We start from the raw sequence: 16,425 nt of genomic DNA on the forward strand, positions 1-16,425 counted from the left end.
TGTATTTGTTCACCGTAAGTCCATCTCTGCATTAGTCTATAAATGTAGACAGATTCATGCTTTTTTTTCACATTAATTTTTCCCGATCTTGCTGATATTGGGCAGGAAATGCCATGGGAAAGTAGTAAAATATCTAAAGGTTTCATGCCATTTAGATGGAAAATACCACATTTAAAGGCAGCTGAACACAGGCTGTTTCTCCCTTTAAATCAACAATAAAAAAAGAATGCAACAATAACTAAAGTAACATGAAAGAAATGCAACATAAGGAGAAATGAAATTACTATAATAGAAGGAGGAGGAGGAGGAAGAGGAGGAGGAGGAGGAGAAGGAGGAGGAGGAGGAGGAGGAGGAGGAGGAGAAGAAGAAGAAGAAGAAGAAGAAGAAGAAGAAGAAGAAGAAGAAGAATGAGTAGTAGTTAACACCCATGTTACTAGTTTAACAACTGCAGATATTCACAACAACTGTGGAAAGAAAGGTCATAAAATGGTGCAAAACTGTAGGAGATGACCAGGCTGAGCCTAAGAGAGGGTCAGACACATCATCAGTCTTGAATCCCTTGATGCTCACAAGGGATTTAAATCAAACCCACCATGAAATCCATTAACTCTTATCTACCGCCAGTTTGCTTTGACTGTTAGTGGTTCAGATTCTTGAAGAGAGGTTAAGCTTGCAATAAACCTATATATTCATTTGAACTGCCTAGATTCCTGATTTCCTGTGTTTGACAAAAGCTCACTTACAACAACTGTCTTCCTTAGCAACAGAAATTTTGGACTCAATTATGGTTTTAAGTTGAGGACTACCTACACAGTGAGTTCCATAACATAATGGTGTGTGGATTTTATTTCCAGGCTGCTGAATTTCACTCTAGTACTTATGCCATGCTGGTGACATAACTACTTATGTGTAGTTTTTAGTACTTATCTCTAGTCCTGAAAGAAAAAAAAGTTTCTTTCAACACATAAAAAAACAGGAAGAAAGTCAAAGAAATAATCAGTCCACTGATGGGAGAAGATGGCAAAGAACTAATGGACAGTAGAGGGAAAGCAGAACTGCTTAATTCATGCTTTGCAGCTGTCTTTTCAGCAAAAAAGAAAACACTACTCAACTTACCAAAACCAGAAGTGTAAGTGACAGGTTAGGAATGCAAATTAAAATATGCAAAAACAAGGTAAGAGGACACCTGTCAGCATTAGACGGATTCAAATCACTGAGTGACCACATCTCAGAATTCCAGAGGAACTGGCAGGTATGATTTCAGAACCATTGAAACATATCTTTCAAAGTTCTTGGAGCACCAGAGAACTACCTGAGGACATGAAAAGAGCAGATGTGGTTCCCATCTTCAAAACAGGGTGTGGGGTGTGGTGGGATTTCAGTTTGACATCAATGCCTGGGAAGATCTATGCCCTACACTCACGATGCTTCTGTGTGTTAAAGCCTTCCAGAGTCATGCCACTTTCATCTCATCACCTCCCCACTTAGGTCTATTTGATCTATAGAAATGTAATTTTCTATCACTGGGCTCAGTCTGGCTTCTTGTGCACCAAAGGAGCAGAAATAGAAGCTGTCTCTTCCTTCTCATTTTAGCCCATACCAGTGGTTGGTTCTGGATCCTGTTCCAACGGGTATGGTTAGAATGGGCCCGGCGGATTCCACATGCATGCGTCTCAGCGCCTCTGTGAGCCTCCGCGATGCTCCAACTGCTCAGCAGAGCATCATGCAGGCACTGTATGCTCCGTGCTCATGTGCGGATGCCCTGAAGACTTAAAAGACTGGTAAGGAACTCAGACGGGTGGGTGGGCCCTCCAGAGCACCATGCCAGTATCCAGTGCTCTGGGCAGGCTCCGGTACGCCTGTACTGGGGCATGCCACCTGCAACGATTCACTAGACCATACCCTATAGCATTAGCACTTAGACTCATTGGTGAAATTCTTTTTTTTTTTTACTACCGGTTCTGTGCTCATGGCTTGGGGGCATGGTGTGGCTTGGTGGGTGTGGTCTGGCTTGGTGGGCATGGTGTGGTGGGCATGGCAGGGAAAGGATACTGCACAATTCTCATTCCCTCCCCACTCCTGGGGGAAGGATATTGCAACATCTCCATTCCCACTCGACTCTGGGGCCAGCCAGAGGGGGCATTTGCCAGTTCTCCGAACTACTCAAAATTTCCACTACCGGTTCTCCAGAACCTGCTGGATTTCACTTAGACTTACATACTGCTTCACAGTGCTTTACAGCTCTCTCTAAGCAGTTTATAAAGTTAGCCTATTGCCCCCAACAATCTGGGTTCTCATTTTACCAATCTCGGAAGGATGGAAGGCTGAGTCAACCTTGAGCCAGTCAGAATCGAACTGCCGAACTGCTGGCAGGTGGCAGCCAGAAGTCAGCAGAGTAGCCTGCAGCACTTCTTTTTATCGACTCCACCTACAAGGCTCTTGGTGAAGGTGAGATGATTAAAAGGCAACAAAGGCAGCAAAGATGATTTGGAGACTGGAGACTAAAACATATAAAGAACAGTTGATGAAATTGGACAGGTCTGGTTTAATAAAAAGAAGCACCATGCTAGCAGTGTTCCGATATTTAAGGGGTTGCCAAAGAAGAAGTCAAGCTATTCTCCAAAGCACCCAAAGGCAGAGCAAGAAGCAACGGATGGAAGCTAATCAAGGAGAGAAGCAATCTAGAACTAAGAGGAAATTTCCTGGCAGCTAGAACAATTAACCAGTGAAACATTTTGCTCCATCACTGGAGGTTTCAAAGAAGAGATTGGACAAGCATCGGTTTGAAATGGAATAGGGGTCTCCTCTTAGTGCAAAAAGTTGGACTAGAAGACCTCCAAGGTTCCTTCCAACTCTGCTATTCTGAGATGCTAAGAGCCCCTTCTTGAGCCAGGGGAATGCTTCATCTAGTTAGGGTGTTATAAATTAAAGGCTGTCAGTATTACAATGTATATTAATAGTCACACCTCTTTTTAATGGGTTTGGCATTGGCAGCCGAGAGGAAATACAAGTCATCGGAGTTTGCTCGTGCACACCCCGACAAAGGAATCCGTAATAAATCTTCCTTGAACAGCACTCACCATAAATATGTATCACATAAGGCGTCTGTTTTACATTCTGCATATAAATCAGCTCAGCGCTGAATAGCAATGAATCAGCTTTCAATGCCTGATTTGATAACAAATCGACTCAGATCCGAGAAAGCAGAATTTACAGCTCTCAGCTTGAAGACAGATAGTCGATACTTAAGCTGACTGCCAAGTTAACTTTCCCTCACCCAGCAAGTTTACACAAGCTGACATTTAGGGGATAGGGAAGGTTGGGGTGTTGGGGAAAGAAGGTGAGGCCGAAAGGTAATCTCTTTTTTTTTATTATGGTAATTCTCACCTGAAAGGACATTTCCCCTTGTTTGGAGGATTTTTTCTTCTTCTCTATGTGCTGCTGAATATGGCTCCTGACAACATTTGGAAGTAAGATTTGGATGAAGTGGAGGGGAGGGACAACTCCTGCTTAATGTAATGCATAAAATGTGCTGAAGGAAAAGTTGATGACTGTTGGAATTTCAGGAGGGGGTTTCATCCCCCCAGTATTTGAGATACCAAGTGATTATTCTGCAGAACAACCTATGTATCTCCAAAGTCAAATCAACTCTGTTGACTCAAACTCAACTTTTGAAGGTTTCATAAACACGTCCATACTATTGGCCTTGGCAGTAGGATGGAAATGGGTTATTACTCCTTTCTTCTCATGAGGTGTGAGCTTGTTTGTTTCTGAGTTCTTGGTCTAGTCTACAGGCTTGGAAAATCCAAGGTACGGCCATGTTTTTCAACATATATAATAGAATAACAGAGTTGGAAGGGACCTTGGAGGTCTTCTAATCCAACCACCTGCTCAGGCAGGAAACCCTACACCACTTCAGACAAATGGGTATCCAGCATCTTCTTTTAAACTTCCAGTGTTTGAATATTCACAACTTCTGGAGGCAAGTTGTTCCACTGATAAATTGTTCTCACTGTCAGGAAATTTCTCCTTAGTTCTAAGTTGCTTCTTTCCTTGATTAGTTTCCGCCCATTGCTTCTGGGCTACCTTCTTGTTCTACCCTCAGGTGCTTTGGAGAATAGGTTGACTCCCTCTTCTTTGGAGCAGCCCCTGAGATATTGGAACATGGCTATCATGTCTCCCCTAGTCCTTCTTTTTATTAAACTAGACATACCCAGTTCTTGCAACCCTTCTTCATATGTTTTAGCCTCCAGTTCCCTAATCATCTTTGTTGCTCTTCTCTGCACTCTTTCTAGAGTCTCCACATCCTTTTTATGTTGTGGTGACCAAAACTAAATGCATTATTCCAAGTGTGGCCTACCAAGCCTTATAAAGTGGTATTAGCATTTTATAATGAATCAAAGAAGTTGATTCTACCCTCTGTTTATGTAGCCTATGCTAAGGTCATCTTGATGTAACAGCTTTGGCCCAGTCATTAGTACCTTGTTTTTTCCTTGCAGTTGTTTCATTACCAAACTAGGTAACATTACCAGTGATTCTAAAGAATGGAATTTGCTCTCGGTTTATATTATAGTGGTTTACCCTGTCAATGGGCTGTTTACTGTGAGTTTTTTTTTTTGGCAATTCCTTGGTTGGGGTGTCATTTACTTCTTGATTGTTGATTTGATGTTAATCTTAGAGTTAATCTATGCTCATCTGCAACCTCAAAGCACTCCCACCAAGACTGACAGCCACTACAATATAAATTGAAAGCAAACCTCACTATCTACTAGCACGGATGGAGTTATCTAATTTGGGTAATGAAATGTCTGTAAGAAAACAACCAAGCTCAGAGAGTACCACGGACTCCTTATTTCAACCTCAAGCTATAAATATTCTCCTTTGCTAGTCATAATTCCATGGAAGGGGTAGTATTCTGAAGAATTACATGGAGTCACATATTTAAAATAAAAACCATTTTATTGCTTCCTCTCCTTACAGGTTCTCCTTTTCTGTGTCCCATGGTTGCTGTCAAAAATCATCAGCACAAATTGCTCAGACATATATAGGAAGTGGCATTTAAACACTTTATTCAATGTGCTCTAAAGATATTTAAAGGTAAAGGTTCCTCTCTACCAGGGCGGTGCTCATCTCTGTTTCAAAGCCGAAGAGCCAGCTCTGTCTGAAGACGCCTCCGTGGTCATGTGGCTGGCATGACTAAATGCCGAACGCCCACAGAACACTGTTACCTTCCCACTAAAAGTGGTTCCTATTTTTCTACTTGCATTTTTACATGCTTTTGAACTGCTAGGTTGGCAAAAGCTGGGACAAGTAATGGGAGCTCACTCAGTTAAGTGGTGCTAGGGATTCGAACCGCTGTACTGCTGACCTTTCTGATGGACAAGCTCAATGTCTTAGCCACTGAGCTACGGCGTCCCCCATAAAAAAGACATTTATGCATCTACATATTTCAGCCTCCAAAACTCACATTAAACGGTTCTCATAAGGGACGGAAGACAAGTTTGCTTCATTTGCATTTCAATGCAAATTTTAAAAGTCATGTTTTAATTAATGCAGGCAGGGACATGTACCCACATGAAATTGTGCACGATATTGAAAATGATTGTTCAAAATGCATTATTTTAAGAGATATCATTGGAGAAATATTCTGCACATTAGGCAATATTGCAAGCAAAAAAATATACAGATTTGGAGAAATGTGTTAGAATATTTATACCTTTCATCGTGGAAAAAACAACCCCAAGAATCTATGAACAATGAAAGTTGACAGATTTGTTCATCTCTATTTTCAATGACTCAACATGTCATAAATATCCCCTGTTCTCCAGTCTTGAAGTTAGAACTATACATATACATCCTGTTGTTCAAGCAATCAACTTAATTGGGCAAGTTTTTTTTTCCTAGTCATTACAATAATTTCAACAAAGTTGCAGGTGTCAGTCAAACCAATTTGATTTGGTCACAGATCAGCGGATAAAACACAAAAGTCACAACTAATTAAGATAGAAAGAAAAAAAAGTATGTTCCAAAAATATCTATAAAGGATTAGACTTAATTCTATAATGCAGTGTTTCTCAACCTTGGCCACTTGAAGATGTCTGGACTTCAACTCCCAGAATTCCCCAGCCAGCATTCGCTATAGTGTGTTATACTAACTACAGAACAATATTTGTGAGTCAAGGAAATAAAATCAGATTTTGAGATAAAACAAACCTGGGCAACCAAAATACTTAACAAAGAGTGGAAATAATAATTATAATATTAGGGCACTACAGAATAATGTATTTCATTATTTCAATTATTTCTCCACCACAGGGATGCTGCCACCGTCCAAAGATGATTTTGGTGGAAATCTTTCTGAAGTAATGGCTGTTGGAAATCATTAAATTTGGTTAAGGATAAAGTCCTTCTAAATAGATGAGTACTGATAAAGTAGAATATTTGTAGCTCAGGGTTTAATCAGAGGTCCTTGATGATATCTGAGCTTGATCATTTTTTTTTTGCAGACGTCTCATTACCCAACTAAGTAACATCATCAGTGTTACTGATGATGTTACTTAATTTGGCTAATAAAACCTCTGCAAGAAAACAAACAAACTCAAGAGAGTACCAAGGACTTCTTATATATGTCAGTGAATTTGTGAAGTGGCCAATAACAATTTGCATACAATTTTCAATGCTGATGTGTATCTGGTACAATGAATGCTCTTGTGGTCTATGGAGATCCTCAGGCATCCAGGTCATGTTTGTCCCAAAGGTGTTTTTTCAAGAGGCAACTGGACTTTCTGGTTTTCCTTTGAAAATGTTTCACTTAACCAATTTTGTTGTATTTAAGTACAATGACAACAAAGATTATACTTATACTTCACTTCTCATCCAAGAAGCTTCTTCTGCTGAGCTTGGATGAGAAGCAAAACCTCCTCAAAGAGAAACCAGAATGTCCAGTTGCCCCTTGAAAAAGCATCTTTGGGACAGTCCTCTTGTAGGGTACCGCAAAACTAGACAACTTGACTACAGTTTTGCATGCCTTGTCTTATACACAACATGGCACAGGGACAAAAGTCTTCAACGTGCTTCAGAATGACAGACTGGAAGGGACCTTGGAGGTCTTTAAGCCAACCCCCTGTTTAAGCAGGGGACCCTATACCATTCCAGATAAGTATAAAGGTAAAGGTTCCCCTCACACATATGTGCTAGTCATTCCCGACTCTAGGGGGCAGTGCTCATCTCCATTTTAAAGCCAAAGAGCCAGTGCTGTCCAAAGACATCTCTGTGGTCATGTGGCCTGCATGACTAAATGCCGAAGACGCACAGAACACTGTTACCTTCCCACCAAAGGTGGTTCCTATTTTTCTACTTGCATTTTTACATGCTTTCGAACTGCTAGGGTGGCAGAAGCTGGGACAAGTAACAGGAGCTCATTCCGTTACGCAGCTCTAGGGATTCGAACCGTCGAACTGCCAACCTTTCTGATCGACAAGCTCAGCATCTTAGCCACTGAGCCAATGGGTCCCTTCTTAAAGTCTCTAGTCAGTTCATTGTTCTCACTTTGGAAATTTCCCCTTAGTTCTGGGTTGGATCTCTTGATTAGTGTTACTATCTGTCACACATAAATTCTGGAACAAAGTTCCGTTTCTACCAATGTGTGGCCTTTTGAATCTAGAATTTGAGTTGCTAATAGATTTATTACCTTTTGAAGCGGGGGAAAAATGCCTGGGAACCACAAGGAGACAAATATAGTATTGAGCTTTCAATCAGCCTTTAGATACACATGCACACAAAGGCACACACACACACAGCCAGGGCAATAATAATAATAATGGTCAATCGTTGGCTGATATAATGTGGGCCAGAGTTCCGTTTTCACCGCCTCACAGGATTTCCCGTCTGGTTGCAGGAACAAAATGTGGAAATGAATCAGGGAGCCAAGGACTCCTTCCCACTAAAACGGTTGGCAGTGGTTCCTCTTACACAGGAAGTTGAACATTAATATCAGTATTATTATTCGTTAAATCCAAACAGGCAATTATCCACAATGGGGAATATAACTTTCTCCATTTCTTCCATTTGTTTCTTTATTTCCCCCCCTCCTATCCTCTTTTTTCCCTCTCTCTTTCCCCCCTATTTCTACCCTGTTTACCCAAAATAAGATCTTCCCAGATAATAAGTTCAATCGGGCTTTTGAGCTCATGCACTAAAATATGCCCTCCCCGAAAATATTGCAACTCAGCAGCAGCCATGAGGAAACCACACTCACCACCTCCTGCACCTCAAAAATAATAAGACCTCCCTGAAAATAAGGCCGAGCACTAATTTTGGGGTTCAAAAGAAAATAAGACCCTGTCTTATTTTGGGGGAAACACAATATTTACTATCTTATTCACTCATTCTTATACTCTTAGAAGAAATGCATGAAAAGTTATTGTTTAGTTACCCATCCATTATTTTTCATTTGTTGGGAACTTTTGATTAGGATCCTTGCCACAGCATATTGTACCAGGGCTAAAGTTTATATTTGATTGAAGCAGGCAGACAATTTTTGTTGAAACACAGCTAGGACCCCATTTCTTTTTTCCCTTCTGGAAAAAGTTCAACTATAGTTATTTATTTAATCAGTTTGCATCAGTGGGAAAATTCAGCGGGTTCTGACAGGTTCTGGAGAACTGGTAGTATAAATTTTGAGTAGTTCAGAGAACCGGCAAAACAGAGTGAGGTTGGAATGGAGATTTTGCAGTATCCTTCCCCTGCCATGCCCACCAAGCCATGCCCACAGGACCGGCATGTTGTGGAATTAGCCCCAAGAAGGTTCACAACATTCACAAAAAGAATCAATGATAACAAAATAACAGAATAACAGAGCTGGAAGGGACCTTGGAGGTCTTCTAGTCCAACCCTCTACTCAAGCAGGAGACCCTATACCATTCCAGACAAATGGCTGTCCAGTCTCTTCTTAAAAGCCTCCAGTGATGGAGCACCCACAACTTCTAGAGGAAAGCTGTCCCACTGATTACTTTTTCTTACTGTCAGAAATTTCTTCTTGATTCTAGGTTGGTTCTCTCCTTGATTCGTTTCCATCCATTGCTTCTTGCCTTGTTTTCTGGTGGTGTGGAAAATAGGTTGATTCTCATTACTTTGTAGCAGCCCCTCAAATACCGGAACACTGCTATCCTGTCAAACCTGGTGTCAGGATCCCAAGTAACATCCCTAATGAAAGAAGACTCTAAGGCTTGAGGTTCCTCAAAGTTCCACTTTATTAGAGATGTCATATTGGCACATCTGGGAAAACCCAAATCTGGAAGTTTCCAGGTTTTCCCCACCCAAGTGAAACTTCAGGTCCCAGGACAGGACCCACATTCCCATCACAGGGTCCAATCAATACATCATCCCAACTGGAGATGCCTCCCAGTCACACCACTCTAGGTGCAGGGCAAGATGTCCTTGACTCTTTGAGAATGGAATGTTATTTTGACTGTATCTACCCCACTTCATATAACCCCCCCCTTCCCAATTTCCCACATCATTAAATGTGACAGGTCTGAAGGACCAATGCAAAATATCGCTTCCAAGCTTGGTGCTTCTTTTCAGCAGACTCGACAAACCCAATTCCTGCAACCATTCTTCATATGTTTTAGTCTTTAATCACGTTGTTGCTCTTTTATGCACTCTTTCCAGAGACTCAACATCTTTTTTTATAATACTGTGATCAAAAAAGGATGTTTTGGTCACCATATTATGGATTTTCTAAGTGTTGTCTTACTAAGCGTTTATATAACAGTAGTAATGCTTCATGTGATCTTGATGATAGGAAGTTCAAAATGTCTAAAGTATTCCAAGCTGAGAAAAGTTGCTTTGTATTAATGCCAAGCTTGATGGAGCTTCTTCTACCCTTCCTTGGGGAGATGGGAGACAAGGAATGTTTGGTTACAGGAACTGGGCATGGCTAGTTTAGTGAAGAGAAGGACCAGACGAGACATGATAGCAGTTTTTCAATATTTGAGGGGCTGCCACAGAGAGGAGGGGGGTCAGGCTATTTTCCAAAGCACCTGAAGGCCAGACAAGCAAGGAATAATGGATCAAGGAAACTGATCAAGGAGAGATTCAACCTGGAAATAAGGAGAAATTTCCTGACAGGGAGAACAATCAACCCATGTAACAGAAGTTGCCTTCAGAAGTTGTGGGAGCTTCCATCACTGGAGGGTTTCAAGAAGAGATTGGATTGCCATTTATCAGAAATGGTTGTAGGTTCTCCTGCTTGAGCATGGGGTTGGACTAGATGACTGATAAGGTCCTTTCCAACTCTGTTAATCTGTTAAATATGTTTTTGTGGTACAACTGCTTTTCCCAAATTCTCTCAGCAAATTTCAAACATACCCCACCCCCCCTTGACAAGGTTCTAACAGCAGAACCTTTCTCATCATCTAAAAGGGACCTAGTTTTTTTTCTCTCCTGTCCATGGGAAACAAGTTCTCCTACATCCTATGGCTCTCAAGATGCCTTCTCTCAAGATGTCGGTTTCATATTCTTTCAAGACTCGCATCCTTGACTTTTCAAGGCCTCTACGGATAAAGAAAGGGGAACCTTCACATGTCTCTTGGGTTTGCCCCACTGCTCTGATGACAGTCTTGAGAATAGAGGAGACACAGAATGGTTCCATGCATCAGAGAGAAATCATTCATCAAGAAGGGGGACTATTCCTGGGAATGAGTCCCCAAGTAGTCATAGCTGCTTTAAAAAGGGTGAATAAATGGATCCCTGCTGTACTAAATGCACACAGTTACCACAAGGGGGTGCATCCAGGAGGACTCGCTGCACTTAACTGTACAAAAATGGATGGAATACAATCTGCCTTCATCCCACCAAATTTCATTTCTCCCCAATCTCTGCTACTTCTCTTAATCTCTCCCATATGTGAATATCCTTTCCAATATTTTTTTTTTACAAAAATACGATAACGATAATTGAGCCCAGCTCAAGGATTTTTTTTTTGGGTTTTGTTTTGTTTATTGTTCGCAGCTTGGTCTCTTGCTGTTTTGGACCACACAGGAAAGCAACTTCTTCCTCCAACCTTCCTGGAGAGGAATGGTAAGTTTGTTTTCACATTCAGATGTATTGGGTGATCATCTCCGGGGTGTGCTGGTGTCAAAGAAGAACTCTTCTTCTCTCGCAGAGATCTTGGCGGGGACCACCAGAACAGATTTTCTTGTGTGGGCTTTTCCTGGCTATAATTACTTCACAAAACCCCCGGAAGAGGCAGTGTCCTGGGCCTGCACACTGGAAAGCAAGAATCAAAATCAAAGGAATCATGACACAATCCTCTTCCTCCCCATTATGTGTGTTTGACCATTTCATAAAAACAATTATTTTGTAAGCCATTTCATAGACAGACAAGGCCATTAAAAAAATGTCCCCTCTGTTTTGCACACCATTATCTTAAAGCTGGGGAACTCATTAAATTTGCAGATGACACCAAGATGATAGGAATAGCTAACACTCCAGAAGATAGGCTTAGTATACAGAAGGATCTTGACAAACTTGAACATTGGGCACTATGCAACAAGATGAAATTCAATGGTGAAAAAAGTAAGGTTCTACATTTAGGCAAGAAAAACAAAACATTCAGGTACAGTATAGGTGGTACCTTGCTCAATAGTAGTAACTGTGAGAGAGATCTTGGAGTCCTAGTGGACAACCATTTAAATAGGATTTAGATTTAGATTTAGATTTAAAGTTTATTTATATGCCGCCCTTTTCCCTGGGGGGATTCAGGGCGGCTCACAACTTAAAAGGGGGGGAGACAAACTTTTAACATATAAGACAATACATAATTAAAACACAACATTCATACTATTCGGGCTGGTTGTAGTCTTAACCCCAGGCCTGATGGGATAGCCAAGTTCTGAGGGCTGTGCGGAAGGTCTGGAGGGTGGTGAGGGTATGAATTTCCACGGGGAGATCGTTCCACAGGGTCGGAGCTGCCACCGAGAAGGCTCTCCTCCGCGTAGTTGCCAGTCGACATTGACCGGCACATGGAACTCGGAGGAGGCCTAGTCGGTGAGATCTAATAGGTCGTGTGGAGGTAATTGGCAGTAGGCGGTCTCTCAAGTACCCAGATCCACTACCATGGAGGGCTTTATGGGTGGCAAGTAGCACCTTGAAGCGTACCCGGAGATCGACAGGTAGCCAGTGCAGCTCGTGGAGGATAGGTGTTATGTGGGTGAAGCGAGGTGCACCCACAATCGCTCGCGCGGCCGCATTCTGGACTAGCTGAAGTCGCCGAATACTCCTCAAGGGCAGCCCCTTGTAGAGCACATTGCAGTATTCCAGCCTAGAGGTCACGAGTGACTGTTGTGAGAGCCTCCCGGTTCGGGTAGGGGCGCAACTGGTGAACCAGGCGAACCTGGGCAAATGCCCCCCTGGTCACAGCTGACAAGTGATGTTCGAAAGTCAGCTGTGGGTCCAGGAGGACTCCCAAGTTGCGGACCCTGTCTGAGGGGCGTAGTGTTTGACCCCCCAGCCTGAGAGATGGAATACTAGCCAAATTGGTGGGAGGGAAACACAACAGCCACTCGGTCTTATCTGGGTTGAGCACGAATTTGTTAGCCCTCATCCAGTCACTAACAGCTTCAAGTCCCTGGTTCATCACTTCCACCGCTTCATTGAGTTGGCACGGGGCGGACAGATACAACTGGGTATCGTCCGCATACTGGTGGTATTTTATCCCGTGCCGCCGAATGATCTCACCCAGCGGTTTCATGTAGATGTTGAAAAGTAGGGGGGACAGGACCGAACCCTGCGGCACCCCATATGTTAGGGGCCTAGGGGTCGATCTCTGCCCTCCAACTAACACCGACTGCAACCTGTCCGAGAGGTAAGAGGAGAACCACCGCAAAACAGTGTCTCCCACCCCCACCTCCCGCAGTCGTCGCAGAAGGATACCATGGTCGATGGTATCGAAAGCTGCTGAGAGGTCAAGGAGAACCAGGATGGAGGCATAGCCTCCGTCCCTGGCTCTCCAGAGGTCATCGGTCAATGCGACCAAAGCGGTTTCTGTGCTGTAGCCAGGCCTGAAGCCAGACTGGAATGGGTCAAGATAGCTAGCTTCCTCCAAGGACCGCTGGAGCTGAAAGGCCACCACCTTCTCAACAACCTTCCCCACAAAGGGGAGGTTGGAGACTGGACGGTAATTGTTAAGAACGGCTGGATCCAAAGATGGTTTCTTCAGGAGGGGTCTCCCTCCACACTGCATTTCCGACATTAAAACATAAGAGTGGGTCCAGAAGTATTTTACAAGAACATTACTCAACTCTTCTGCTCGTAATAAAATTCCAGATACCATCAGGCTTGAAATATTAGGCCTGGATAACCTTGAACTACGCCCTCTATATTCCGACCTGAGCTTAGTGCACAAGATAATCTGCCATAACCGCCTACTTCTTAATGACTACTTCAACCGCAATAACACAAGGGCTATCAATAGAACTTAATGTAATAGAACTTAATGTAATCCATTCTAATCTTGATTGCAGAAAGAACGATTTCAGCAATAGAGTAGTAAATGTGTGGAATACCCTACCCAATCCTGTTGTTAGTTCCTCTAACCCCCATACCTTTTACCTTAAACAGTCTACCGTGGACCTTACACATTTCTTAAGAGGTCCATAAAGGGGCTGTGCATAAATGTACCAGTGTACCTACTGTCCCTGTCCTACTGTCTCCATTTATATGTACTCTTTTTATGTGTTTATGGCTATGTTTTGCTTATTTTTATCCATTTATTTATGCCATTTTTTCATGTGTTTTTCCTACTTGTTTCCTTGTATTTGTTGACAAATTAAAACAAACAAACAAATAGTCTGGTTTTTTTGTCCCTGTGGTTACAGTTCTTTTAAGGGGAGAATTCAGATGTTGTTCCTCCCCTCTTTAAACGAAACAAATGATCTGATGCTGTGTTTAAAACATCTGGCTCCTATCCCTGCAATAATAATGGATCCTTTGTGCGGAGGTTGAGTTTATAGTGTCCCTGTGACTGACTTTACAGCACTTTGGGTTGGACAGGATTCTTAATATAAGTGTGTGAGGGTGTGTGCATGCCCATGTGTGAAAGAAATAATCTGCGTCATCCTTCTCTGGGGTATGACTAGTTCCATCAATAGGACTGAAAGCTATGGAGGAAATGGAAGAGGAGAAAAATAATTGCCTCCTGATATGATCCATGAAGCAGTGTTAGAAAACAGCAATGGAACTTTGGCCCAGTAGAAGATTTGACCATCTAGTTATGGTCAACAGCAAACACTGTTGTTACAAATATTACAACATAGGATAACAGGGTTGGTAGGGATCCTGGACATCTTCTAGTACAACTCCTGCTCAAGCAGGGAATCCTATACTATTCCAGACAAATGATTGTCCAATCTCTTTTTGAAAACCTCTAATGATGGAGCACCTACAATTCCTGGAGACAAGCCATTCCACTGGTCAATTGTTCTCACTATCAGAAAATAGTTCCAACCTTAGTTCTAGGTTGGATCTCCCTTTAATGATCTTCCACCCATTACTTCTCGTCTTGCTCTTTGGAGAACAGGTCAACTTCCTCTTCTCTGTGACAGCCCCTCAAGTCCTGGAAGATATTTCCTCACCCTCTTCAAAACCTGTGTTCCCACTGGACAGGCAGTTAGTGTTGGAGAATATTGCAAATGAGTTCCAGAACACAACTGGAGATATAAAGCATAGTACATCGTAATTACTCTTATTTGCTTTCTCTGTTCGTTGAAAGAGAAAATAGTGTGTGCTCTATTAAAGCAAGGATAATTCTTCATCAGTTAAACACAAGGGCCAGTAAATTTTGCAGGTGCTTCCTATCACCACAATTTTCCAAATAGCTGTTTGTTCTAGCTAAGCAATCCAATGCAGCAGAATTCTCAGCATCTTGATAAAGAAGAGGTGGAAGGAAAAGCAACTCTGAATACTGGCTGGAAAATGGCAAGAAGAGATTGAGAAAGGTTTGCCAAATCTTACTGAGTTTTCAAGACTGTTCAATGTACTTCTGTTGGTATTAGTATATTAGTGTATATTATGTCATGTGGCCGGCATGACTCAATGCTGAAGGCGCACGGAACTGTGTTACCTTCCCACCAAAGGTGGTCCCTATTTTTCTACTTGGATTTTTACATGCTTTCAAACTGCTAGGCTTGCAGAAGCTGGGAAAAGTAATGGAAGCTCACTCGATTAGGCACAGTGGTGGGTTTCAATTTTTTTTACTACCGGTTCTGTGGGTGTGGCTTGCTGGGCATGGCTTGCTGGGCATGGCAGTGGAAGGATACTGTAAAATCCCCATTCCCTCCTGATCAGCTGGGACTTGGGAGGCAGAGAACAGATGGGTCGGGGCCAGTCAGAGGTGATATTTACTGGTTCTCTGAACTACTCAAAGTTTCCACTACTGGTTCTCCAGAACTGGTCACCTCTGGTTATACGGCAGTAGGTATTTGAACTACCAAACCGCCAACCTTTCTGATCAACAAGCTCAGCATCTTAGCCACTGAGCCACCATGCTCCTTAAAGATTGTACCGTCTTGAAAATGTGTCTGTCTTCAAAATTGGGGTTGTTAAATGTTTCTACACAAAAGCAACGTGGACAAGTTTATTGCAGAAAAGCACGCCTGCAAGTTATCAACAATGGAAGGCCACAAAAGTGAAACATTTATTTAATTCCCAGGAAATTCTCAGAAAAGATCGGCAGTTCTGCAGTTCAAATCCCTAGCACTGTGTAATGGAGTGAGCTCCTGTTACTTATCCCAGCTTCTGCCAACTTAGCACTAAAAAGCATGTAAAAAATGCAAGTAGAAAAATAGGGACCACCTTTGGTGGGAAGGTAACAGCATTCTGTGAGCCTTTGGCATTTAGTCTTTCTGGCCACATGACCATGGAGACATCTTCGGACAGTGCTGGCTCTTTAGCTTTGAAACTGAGATGAGCATCGCCCCCTAGAGTCAGGAACAACTAGCACATGTGCATGAGGAGAACCTTTACCTTTACCTTAATGTCTTTTAAAACAGGCTTTTTGTCACTTTGTACCCTGTTGAGTATATTTAAATCCATAATAATTATCCCAAAATCTGTGAGAGCAATTACAGCTTGTTCCAAGAGAATCTTTACAAAATTCAGGTGAGTAATGTCTCCAGATATAATGTTCCAAAGTCTAGAGGTCTCCTTCAAACCATCCGGGATCACTGTGAAACTTGTAAAATTCTGTAGAAGCATGTATAAATTCATTTAACTAGGACACTCTTCTGTCACATATATTTGTGGCAAAATCTAGGGCATTTTACGACCTTACCTTCTTTGGATTAAAGAAAAAAAATTGCTAAAAAATAGCACCTTCATCATACAACATTGAACTATTAGTCCAAATCCTTCGTAAGGGATCTA

The sequence above is a fragment of the Thamnophis sirtalis genome, unplaced genomic scaffold (genome assembly GCF_051295495.1).
Source record: "Thamnophis sirtalis isolate CommonGarterSnake01/CBP01778 unplaced genomic scaffold, rThaSir2_p1.2 scaffold_2, whole genome shotgun sequence".
Classification (NCBI taxonomy): Eukaryota; Metazoa; Chordata; class Lepidosauria; order Squamata; family Natricidae; genus Thamnophis; species Thamnophis sirtalis.